At 38.4% G+C, this 12233-nt stretch overlaps 1 protein-coding gene across 2 annotated transcripts in view; it reads left to right on the forward strand.

Moving 5' to 3' along the window:
* casz1 (castor zinc finger 1) overlaps positions 1-12233 on the forward strand; it is a 211358-nt gene that overhangs the window by 108360 nt on the left and 90765 nt on the right. The window lies entirely within an intron of this gene.

The raw sequence follows: 12233 nt of genomic DNA on the forward strand, positions 1-12233 counted from the left end.
AAAAGTTTTGCTGAACAATTTATAGATATATTTTATGTACCGTATTGCTGTATTATGTTTATTGATTTATCATGTTAATCAGAAAAGGCCACCACACATGCATACAGTGTTATGGAACAAAATGGAACATCATAGGGATAATATGTATTTAGACGCCAGCATACTGTATGTTATGCAGCCGCATAACATGCTAGCTTTGTCATTCCTGCAGTGGAAAGCTAAGATATACTGTAGTTTATTTGCAAATGAATTAAATGTGTTTGATTATCCACAGCCCACTTAGAGCAGCATATGCTGTATGTTTCTGCTATAAACCACCTAGTTACAGTATTGGTGACTTCTACAGACTGTTGTGTGTTTCTCTGTAAACACTAGCATAAGTGCATTAAAGTAATTGATTGTTGGAAAAACAGGCAAAAACTGTTATCGTGTTTCCCTGGCAACAGCGAGTATTATCTGGGTTGTGTTGATGAATTGAAGCAAAACACCCTGTAATTCATATCAACTCTATTATATTTTTCAGCTCAAAGAGGAAAAATCAATTGAAACAAGCTCTTATGCATGGATAGATGCTAGTTTTGATCAATACTATTTTCACAGGGATAGTGCCTTTGAGTTTGATTGAGGCCAGGTTATACAAAGATAGCCAGTGGTGCTCAGGATAAACAGAAAACTGTAGATATTCAGAAGGGGCACAGTCACTATTTGGGTACATCTTTTGGCACATCTACCTGAGTTTTATTGATCAACAAAGAATCATGTGATTGAGTGAGGATGTGGGTCAAAATATAGGTCAAGGTCAGTCAACAGCACAAAGCCTAATCCTGCCCATCTTTTGTATTCCATCAAGCGTCACTGGTATTCCACTGGGAAGCTGTGCCCTCAGCATATGGAAACTAAGGGCCCTTAGTTCAATTATACAAGCCCATTGAGCTTCAGATTATTGACATATCTCAGTACTCTGAAAATGTCATGGATAACGATCAACCAGTTCACCAGAAAATGCTTTCATAGAAACCAAGATCTGGAGGCTAGATGTGGAGTGCATTGAATTTGTGGACTGTAGCTATAAGGTCAGAATTTACCTGCTCAAAGGTGGGTTTTGTATTCTCCAAGGCCATAGTTATCACACATTCATAGTCACACATGTGCACAAAAAATATTGCATATCATATTGTAAATGAGTTTTAAGTGTTTGTGGTTATATACTGGTTGAGTGGTATGCAGAAGTTATGTAACAGATCTAGTTATGTTCAGTGATTACTATTAATTTCCATTATCACTGCCTGGTTGCACAGAAATATACTGAACTGAACTGAACTTTACCCATAGATAATGAATTATAAGACTTTAGATCTAAGTGCATGCACATAAAGCTGCCTAACTGTTGACTATGGTAAGGAGAAGAAAAGTTTTTATATATTTTGAGTTAGAGGCATACTATCCAGGATTTCAAAAGAAAAAAGGAAAAAACAGTATGTAGACTTAAATAATCCTTGACAATTATCATATATGACCCATTAGTTAGTGGGTGGTGGGGTGTGTATCTGCAGAGACACTGCCCTCTTCCTATATTTTTTTATTTTCTTGTCCTTCGCTGGGTTCAGAATGTTTTTGGTTGGCAGCCTTTGGGCAGTGTCGTGTAGCCCCCAGCCAATAACAGCAGACAGATTGTGAGGTTGCGACCAACGGCTACATCGCTGTCTCTCTCTGCTCTCTGTCTGTGAGAGCTGCAGACAAAGATGCACATACACACAGACAGAGCAGACTGGATATGATTTAGGATCAAAATGTGGTGTGTTTATTTGTGCTTCGGAATGTAACCACTGTGCTTTAGACCATAACCACTCTGAAACACTCAGAAATTAATGTTTTATTTTTATTAAGGGGAGAAACTTGGCCTTTTTTTTTTTTTTACTTTACTTTACTTTACTTTACTTTACCTTTTAAGATATTTTAAACTCAAAAACAGGGCTGACCACAAAACAAGCTGCTCAGCTGCTCCAGAAGAAAATTTGTGCCCACTGGAAGAATTTAACAGTTAGGCTTACATCTCCTTTACCATGCTGTCAAACATGGTGTTAGCTGTGCAGCTGGGAGATACACGAGGCATGTAGTCATATCAGAACTGATGGTAGAGATATCTTACTCAGGGTCTCAGCTATGTCTTTGATGCAGGCAGCATGCAGCCTAGTTTTTTTTTTTTTTTAGGTTGTATTTGCTTAACGACACTTAAATGTACATATACATATCCCATGTCTTGACATTAGCTGACCAGGCCTGCATATAAATGCATTCACCATGTTGCTCTTCTGTTACATGTCTTCTCAAATAGTAAATGATCATTAATATGATGCAAGGATCTGAGTGAAAAAGCAAAAATAAAAACCAAACAGTATAGGCAATTAGAGCTGTTGATTATAAGAAAAAAAATGGCTAACTATTTTAATCAAGCAAAAATGTCTTCAAGATTCAAGGATTTTAGTTGAGTCTTTTGTTTTTGGACTGTTTGTCTAAAAAAGAAACTATGTCACTTGAGGCTCAGGGAAATTGTGGGCAATTTCCCACAATTTTTCACTTTTTTTTTTTTTGACATTTTATAAACTAAACAATTAATCAGTGAAAATTATCGGCAGATTAATCAATAATGAAAAAAATACAGGCAGCACAAAATGCTGTGTGTGTAAGATTTAGTTTTCAGATATTGCAATAGAATTGACTGGACATTGACATACCTTAACTTTGCTCAGGCACAAAAACTTCACATTTAACCAAAAGTGGACACTGAAGACACAACACTTTTCTCCTTCTGTTTTGTTTCGGTAGCTGTGTGTGTTTACGTTTGAATCGTCTGTCTTGCTCCAGTCAGCAACAGATACAGACAGAATCTTAATTGATCTAATCTGGTTACTGCTTGCTATTTTCAACAGTTCCATTAGAAAACTCCCATCCTCCCCCACTCTGTCTCCCTCCCTTCACCTCCCACACTTTCTACCCCCCATCTGCCCTGACCTACATGGTAGTCACATGGCCCCGGTTCCCTGGCTTGGCATTTTATGGAAAATCTGCAGGAGATAAAGCCACAGGGTTTAAAGTGTTATCCCTGCCTGTCCTTTGAGAAGGGCTAAACACTGAATGAGGTGTTATTGCATCAATGCTGTTGGACACACACAGGCAGCAAAGAGGATATCTTCCTCCCTCCTTCCCTCTCTCTGTCTCTCTCCTTCTCCCTCCTCAGTTTGATTGGATTTAGTAGAGTGTCACCACTGTGACTTTGGGGGATTTCTCTTTCCCTGTCACTGTCTTATGCATGCTTGCTTGGGTTATTTACTTAACTTGTCCAGAAAATGGACTGTGATCTGCAGCTTACCGCCAGAGCTACGGAGAGACAAGTGCCTCATGCTGGTTAAGATATGCCAGACAGGCACCTAGACGCTTGCTCGCTGCTGTGGCTTGCTTACTCCCTTGCTGGTGCTGAGGGCTTAGTTTTGCACTGTGACCGAGTCCCCTTCACACTGTTGTCTGCCTGTAAATTTTCTGCTGCCCTTGCTATTCAGCCAATTACAGCAAAAGAGCTTTAGTGATTTTTTTTCTCCCCTTCTCTTCCTCCTAGTGTATATTTATATATTTATTTTACAAGCGAATGACAAGCATTGCTGAAGGTTAAAAAAAATGCTGAATTTCATAGTGCATATAATGTCAACTTTTTTTCTATAGCGGGGCTGATCAATAGAAGTCAGCTCTATCTTGTGCAGAACAAATACATGTGCTGCAGACTAATATAGCTTCCTTTCCTGTTGTGTATTTCTTACTGCTTGAAAGGAGGATTTTTTAAACCACCTATCACTGCTACTACTGCTTACATGTAGAAAACGACACACTGCAGTTTGTTTAAATTCCCACAATTATTTGTAATGTACTAGTCTTTAATAGAGAGTTAATTTGGATCTGTGAGTGAAAGATTTTTGTTATTCTGTTGTGAAAGCGACTAAAAGAAACTTTAATATTTTGTTCGTCTTAGAGGCCCCGGTCAACAAAAGCGGTAGTGTTTCCCCTGCCATAACCACAAAATATAACATTCATTCATTCATTTTCTGTCACCGCTTATTCCCCAAGGGTTGCGGGGGGCTGGAGCCTATCCCAGCCACAAAATATAACATCAAAAATGAAATTATTTAAACTGGCTATTGTACAACTCACAGTAACTTTGCTCTAGGAGATTTTATTTCCAGGTTTGTTTTACCTGATTTCAAGAAGAATCTGACCTGGTGTCAGGCATTAAGAATAACTATATAGAAACAGCCAATCTTCTTGTGGATGGTCTGATTTGCTTATTTAGGTTATATAGAGGCATCAGTATGACACACAGGCTGCGTCATAAGCAGTTAAAAACTCCTTGTAACTCGTCTACTTTTAAACAATGATTTCATTCTTATTCTCACTTGATTTTCAAAGGAGTCTGGAGTAGTATAAGTTTTGTTGCACCCATTTGAGTGGGACAACATGAGTAATTTTATTATGATTGGTTTGTGGAATTAATTGCAAATTTGGATTAAAGCTAACTTGTTATTACTTTTAGAAGCCTCCTCATATGTACATATGTTTAGAAGGCATTGTGGATTTGAGTCTCCAGTGGCTTTAAAATTAAAGTAACATGCTGTGAGAGTGAGAGTATGAAGGCAAATAAGTTGAATATATCTGGAGTATGCAGGTCTTATGATTTGTCCCTCTGCACCTATTCTAGGTTTTATGCTGTCAGCGTCTTCCCTGTCCTGACATTAATCTGCTCTGGCCCATACTGTCAACCTTAGTACCTATATATTCAATAATTGGTTTAGAAGTACACACCCGTAAGCCAATCTACACACTAATACAGTCTACTGTATTTCAGTATATACACCATATATTCCTCTCATGCATGTTTCTGAGTTGTTTATTCTTTCTGAAGTTGAGACAGGGTGCTAAATATATTTGACCTGATGTCTGTGAAAGGCCACAAAATGGCTATCAATACAATGTCAAATGTAATGCAGAGCTACAAAGCAGTTTAGGAATGCATCCAAAGTGCTCTGCCATGTTGCATTCTGGTGCTAAAATGACCAGAGGAAATATCTTCTCAAAACGCTGGATAAGATAAAGCAGCCAGGGCAGCTTTGCATCACTGTGGTGATTGGTTGTAGTCATATTACAGCTCTACTTGACAGGGTGAAGTGCAAGCTTACAACAGTCCCACTGCAACCAAAAAAAGAACATCACATACGTTTTATTGTTCTGTCCCTCATAAAAACAAAACCAGAAGTTACACAAGTGATAATTGTGCATAAAAGAAGTGACACCACAAAATGCAGTGTTCCAAAACAAGAGAGCAGAAGAATAAAGGACTCTTTCCACCAGTGTAAAATCAGCCACGCCTAGCAGTGGGAACGGAAAGCAAAACTGCTTAATGTGACAAAATAAAGACAGAAACACTCCAAGGGAAAGTTAGAATTAGGATCCTGAAAGATTTATGCCTCCATTTTATTTATAATTTGTTTTCTTTTCCTTATTGGAATTGAGTTGCAACTGAATATTTGATGAACACAGCCTCGAAGTAAGGATGTTATGTCAGCAAGGAAACAAAAAGTAAAGAGAAACAACCAAGAAATGTATTTTGCAAAGTTTGCGCTTTAGAATAAACTAATATGCCTCTGCTTTCACAAGTGACTTGTTAATTGAATGTGGGGGGGGAGTTCGCTATCTGCAGGTTGTGTTGAGCCCTGGCGAGGCTAGCTGCTCCTTTCCGTATGCACTGCGCTGAGTGCTGGGTACTCTCCGTGCACAGAACACCATCTGCATTTTGCTGTTAACGCGCCTTCACATCCAAGGGAGGATTAGGAGAAAATCCCCTGTTTTTTTTCAACCAGTTGACAAATATCAGATTTGTCTCTAAAAAATTAGCTCCATCTATATCTCCCACCATATGACACACAAAAAAGATTATCTTTAATACCCAGCCAGCTTGGGTGTGGAAAAAGCAGATTAAAGTTTCAGTTTGGTCATATTTACCCAGCCACTTCAAGTACGAGACTGCCTGCATTACACAGTAGACAGACCTCTTCACAAAGATTCCTCCCCCCACATGTACGCCCACACCCACCCCCAAGCCTTTACCTTCTAGAAACAAGATGTCTGCCTTGAAACAATTAGACATCATACTTAAATAATTCATCATTTCCCAGTCAGTCTTTCTCTTCAACGTGTCCTTTAAACAGACAGAGTGAGCTGCCAAAGGGGCTAAAGTGAATAACAGCAGCAGGTGCCTTTTCAGATGGAGCTTTGTAGTCTGCGGAGGGTGCTGAGCTGTTATTTTAGTGGCCCACTGGTGAGGAGCAGGGGGTGGCTGGGAAATGGACCTGGTGGCTGACCTGAGACCCCAGAGCTGTCCTATTAGCAGTGTGCTCGCCACTAAACATTACCAGCAATAGTTACACTCACATCTTGAATGAAACAGAGCCGGGATACAATAATATAATATTCATCCATGGTTACCTGTGAATTTTCATATTTTATTAATTTTGAATGCACCTGCGGACAAAAGCGGTAGTGTTTTCACAGCCATAACCACTAAATCTAACATGAAAAAAATGCTGTAAATAAAAATCACCTTCTTCTATCCCTTTAACTGGCTAAAAAAAGTACTCACTGTGACTTTTTCTTGGAAAGTATAAACGCAGACTCGTTTCATCTGATTTCATGGAAAATCTGACCCAGTGGCAGGTATCAAACAAACGTATTTATGGAAAAGGCCAATCTTCTCACACATGGTCTTGTTTGCATATGTAGGTTATATAGAGACATCAGTGTGAAATTGAGAAGGTTTCATAATCAGTTAAAATTCCTTGTAGTAGCTTTAAATAAACGAAAAAGCATTGCTTGAATCCTCCGTTTGATAGTGTAAGAACCGTACTTGCCATAAATAAACTCCTTTGACCCTGAAGGAGGTCATTTGTGTCTGCAGTGCCAGATTGTAAGACTGGACATGCATGATTATTACCCATCAGCATTCATCAGAGGGATTTAAACATATGAGTAAGATGCTCCTTAAGCCTCTGCTAAGTCAGTATGTTCTTCCTGACCATTTCATTATCAAATGCATAATCGTCATCTGCCGAGGACAGAACTGAAGGCCTAAGGCCCTACCTGTTGTCCTGGACTTCCTTGCTTCCGCTCAAGACCACTGCCCCACCCAGAGGTTGCTTTATGAACACAGGAGCCCCATAAATGAAATTAAGGTGTCAATTAGTCAATTACAGCATAATAACTCTGAGAGCAGACATTTAGAGACAGAGAGAACCTCAGCTAAGTTCATTTCCTCCGGCCCAGGAGCCTAGCGCTTGGCACACGTCACTCCCCACCCAGACTCGCTGAATAAAGGCCCCAGTGCTCTCCCTAATGTTATTTTCCCCTGGATATCTTTTTTGATCAACAATTTCCTTTCATGGGTTTGTTTTTCAGGAGCAGGGTATGCACTTTTTCTCTCCCCAATTTGGCTAGGGAGAATTTTATAATTTAGTAATTAAAATCTTTGTTAGGCTTTAGAAATTGCGGCTAATTGAATTTAATGGGAAGATGAATTTCAATTTTATTTGATTAGCAGGACCCCTGGCATAGGTATTTATGGAAAAAACTCTACAAAAATATGCTGTGTGGGCTAAGATGGCATAATAGAATTACAGATAATCGGATTTCACTGTCATGAATTTCACTCTAATTTCACTCTAATTTTCCATTAGATAGCTGGTTTACAAATATTTGCTCATCTGCGATGGGAAAGGCTATCTGTCTAAAATGATTACGGAGCAAGCCTTCAGAAATATGTCCCTTTTTTCCCCTCCCTTTTAAAAACCAGATTGCGAGGGATCAAAATTAGGAAGATTGCATTATGGATGTCTGCATCCGGGAGAGCAATGGGGGAGATATGATGATTACGGCCGGGGGATGAAAGCAGTGTCAAGAAAAATGTATGACTCAAAAACATAGGCCTATTCTATCTACAAAATCTCTGCTCTCAGCACACTGCCGCCAAGCAACATGATATATCATAATTCATGTAATATTATGAACAGAGCACAAATATAAGAAAGACATTGCAGCATGTTGATATACAAATATACCATATACCTCATAGAAAACTCTATGTTAATTTCTTTCAAGTGTGTACCTATAATGAGATCTTGCCATGATATTCATAGTGTATGTAGCTGTATATACAGCAATTATGAAAATCAAATGAGATTCTGAAGAATCATTGTCATGAGTAATGCAAATGATCATCATCAAGAAGTGGTCTATAGCCGTCGTCATTGTTCTGGCTGTGTTTGTGTGTAAGTTTAATATTCAGCTCCTTCTCTGCTTAAAAATAAATATATAATGCAATATAAACAGACGTGAGAGGGAATAATATCCCACATCACAGACAACCTCGAATAACACTGGGGTGAACTCTTGTTGAATCCCACTTTAAAAGCGCCTGCTTCAGAATTAAGCTTTTACACGTTCAATTTCCTGCCAATTTGACAACAACATGACAGTGAATATCAAGAATAAAGTTGATCCATTGTCTGCTGAAAAACACAAACTATTTTAATTTGTTGTGTTTAAAGTTAGACGCAGTAGATTCGTGCCGCGCCTCCTGTGTAAACCCCCACCCACACTCCACCACCTGTACTACACTCCACCAGTTAGGACAGACCTCCACCCCACGCAGACTCCTCGCACCCACTCCTTTGCCTCTCATTCGCTTGCTCACTCTTTGCCCTGAACTGCCAGAGACAGCAAGAGGGGTTCAAAAACACAATCTGACTCTCGGCAAAGGTCAGATTTCTCACTCGGCATGTCTCTGGGCTTTGGGCACAAAAGCCACTGAATTCACATCTATCAACTGGGCCCTGGCTTTTGTCCTGGGGAATGGAGGACTCGGAGTGGGCCCTTCACCAGACCAGCCCCTCCTGGAGTGCACTGTCAGGGGCAGCCAAACGTCTGGCCCGGCGGCCCTTTGACTGATGTACCCCTGCCATGTCACATGCACGGCGGCGCACACACACACACTCACACGCATACACACTCCACCTTGCCCTCAACATTCTCCCGCATGCACCATACAATACCCTCAGACCACATCAAACGAAAAGCCCCACAGCTCCTTTTGAAAAGTAATGGTTTCGCCCCCAAAGATGGCAGCTCCAGGGCCAGAGGGCTGTAATGCATGGATGACGAACCCTCCCTCCTGTGGACATGAATAGAACTCACCCCACAAACTGAAACATCCCCGATATCAAGTTTAGATATACTGTAGAAGTTTTGTTTTTCTTTCTGTCGTTATGCTGCACCTATGCAGAGCAAAGCATCACAGTGTTAACAGCCAGACAGATGTTTTCATGTCATATTTTCAACCAAAATCTTTTAAAACTGATTGAAATGTCATTTTTTGAGTTTTTTTTTTTTGTTTTTAACTTAAAATTCACATAAACTACATCCACTGTCCCTTGTCGCGCTGCCCCTGGCCTGAATAGTGCTATTTAATCATATAGATTGTTTTGTTTTGATTTGCTGAGTTTTGGAGATATTGGCTGTAGAGACGTCTGCCCTTTCTCAAATATAATGACAGTAAATAGCATTTGGCTTTTGGTGCTCAAAACACCAAAAACATACACCTGAAAAGCTCAACAAGAGTGTCTGTTTCCAGAAATCGTGACCCGTGACATGTGACACACTTTCTTTCTACCATAGAAAGAAAGTAGCATCTCATTAAATAGCTGTGAGTTTTTAAAATGCATTTCTTTCTTTTAGCTTCATTTCATGTTATGAGAAAATGTTGGACATAAATATCAGTTTTTAAAAAATCAGATTGAGTAAGAAAAAGGTCAAAATTCTCTGATTCCAGCTTCTTAAATGTGAATTTTTGCTGGTTTCTTTACTACTTCAAGACAGTTTACTCAATTCTTTGGATTATGAACAAAACAAGACACTGATCGACATTTCTCACAGTTTTCTGATGTTTTATAGACCAAACAACTAGTCGAGATATAGAAATTAATTGAGAAATAGACAGATTAATTGACCATGAAAATAACCATTAGTTGAAACCGTATGTCACAGCAAATTACAAAGATTAATAAATAAGTTACTTCTGTGGTCAGGGAGTATTTAGTTTGTTCAGTAATGATCCACATGGGCGTTAAACCTTACCAAGTCTCTCTAATCCATTGAACAAAATATGTTTGTTTGTACAACGTGTGATTGATGAAGAACAGGACTGATATTCGACAAAAGATTTTATCCAGCACCTTTGCAACAGAAAAAAAAGTCCGGTTGCCAAATCAGGTCATGTAAAACAATTTTTATCATGGCTAACAAAAAGTGAAGTAGTATTTACAGAACAATGTTAGATCAAGGGTGGAACCTTTTGATAGAAACTCTTTTAAGGACGTTTTCCTTTATGTGGGTTAGAAAGGAGGAGACAAAGCATTTTTTTCCTGTTATTAACTGGGGATGAGTCATCATAATTTCAACTAAAACCTGTTTTATGTACATACTTTGGACTTTGCAGACAGCAGTCGGGAACTGAAGCCAGGACTATGTATCATCACATTATAGTTCACAGCCATAAAAGTTGTTCATTTCCTCTTTTCTATAACCAGTAAATGTTAGTTACACTACACCTTTGTTTAAAAATAAAACTGCTGTGGAAAACAGAAATATCCAAGTGACCTTTTAAAGTTTTTGTCATTGTGTTTCACTTTGTGAATTCCACATTCTTGACATGAAGCCATGTTTACAGTATATGGGCATTATGTACAAATGGTCCAGGGGCACTTTGCATGCCACTGCGGAAGAAACTGCCAGGCAAATAAGGGGTTTGTCTTATAAAGTATTCATTGTCACCTGGTAACGGCTGTCGTTTATCATTTCACCTGAAATTACAATGAAAACTGATAGCTTATCACAGGGAGGGAAGGAGAAAGAGTGCGCTCTAGGGAGAGAGTAAAAGAAAGTGTACGACACGGCACTGAAATAGAGAGGATCTCTGTTTTTGTCAGAGAAATGAAAGAGTCATTTGCTTCGAGGTAAACTGAACATTTTTTTGTCAAATATCATAAAAACGCTTGATGCTTCTGGCAAAAGACATAAGAGGATGAGTGTGTTTATTTTGAGCAGTTTGAAATCTACTTGATATAACTGTCCTTTTAATGTGTGACATTCAGTGAATCCCTTACAAAATTGTTAAAATATCCTTTCACTTACTGTAGATGTACTTCATTACATTGTCTAAAGTATCATTGTTAAAACTATACAATGCTAACAATTGAAAATACGCTATAAAAAAGGCTATAAAAGAGAGAAGATGTAAGTGCATGTTCAAGATCCTAGTTCAGTTCAGTCTGTTTTGTCCTGCCTGAAAATTACCTTACCAAAACCAGACAGTGCAAAGTGTTATTTAAAAAGAAGAAAAAAAAATGTGCCCAGGACATTTTTTTTCTTTTTACTGTGGTGTCAAAAGAGGTATTGAGTATAATATTCATTTTCAAACTAGTATTGTATCAAAGTTAAAAATTCTGATATTGTGACTACCCTAGTACATAAAGCTACTATAAGGAACATTCATATTGTGTTTATTTTGGAGGCACCTGTAATCGAAAGTGTTGGTATTTCCTCTCTCATAACCACAAAATATAATGTAAAAAATATGTTTTTTTTTTATTTACATAATAAAAATTATGTAAATAAAAATATTCTTTTTCACTGGATAACATACCACTTACTGTGATTTTCCCTGGTAAAATGTAAACACAGGTTCATTTCATATGATGCCAAGGAGAATACCACTCGGCATTAAGAAAAATGTTTAGAAATAACCATTCTTCTCAGTGATACTCTCGTTTGCTTGTGTGGGTCATATAGAGACATCAGTATTAAAGGAGAGAGAAATAAGATTTTTTTTTTTTCCTAACCAGTTAAAAACTCCTTGGAGTAGCTTTAATTTAAAATAATAATGACATATTGGTGTTTCAAAAGAAGCTCTTACAGGTAGTCACATTGTATTTCATTTAAATAATTAGTCTAAAAGCCTCAAATACTTGTGGGCAACAAAAGCATAATATAGTTTTAATAAACGTGTAATCTCTTCCTCCCAAAACCTTTTTTTTTTAAGTGTTGTGCTCCCCTCATTTGAATAGAGGCAGTGGAGGCTCCAC

This window comes from Lutjanus erythropterus, chromosome 6 (genome assembly GCF_056507025.1).
Source record: "Lutjanus erythropterus isolate fLutEry1 chromosome 6, fLutEry1.hap2, whole genome shotgun sequence".
In the NCBI taxonomy this organism is placed as follows: domain Eukaryota; kingdom Metazoa; phylum Chordata; class Actinopteri; order Lutjaniformes; family Lutjanidae; genus Lutjanus; species Lutjanus erythropterus.